The sequence below is a fragment of the Alligator sinensis genome, unplaced genomic scaffold (genome assembly GCF_000455745.1).
Source record: "Alligator sinensis unplaced genomic scaffold, ASM45574v1 scaffold389_1, whole genome shotgun sequence".
Lineage (NCBI taxonomy): Eukaryota > Metazoa > Chordata > Crocodylia > Alligatoridae > Alligator > Alligator sinensis.
In genome coordinates, this window is record NW_005841951.1 from 2,464,334 (window position 1) to 2,464,655 (window position 322).

Consider the following 322-nt stretch of genomic DNA (forward strand, 5'->3'; position numbering starts at 1 on the left):
AGCAGGAAAGTCTGCTTCTAACAGGTTAAACTACAAGATCATCTGACCCTTCTTGAAGGACACTATAAACACTTAGTTCTTTGCTGGGCATTTCTCCCATAAATGTTGTCAGCACTTTGATTCAATTTCAGATGGATGTACACTTGCATTTTAAACATGTGAACTGTCTTTTCAGAACATAAAAAAGACTGAAGGTTTTAGAGCTGTGGCCTGTTACCTGCAACAATATTAAACCCTGTTTTAGGCACTGACTGGAAGGACAGAAACTTCCCATTTGGCATTTACATTTAACTATTACAGGTGAAAAAGTTGGCTAATTAGG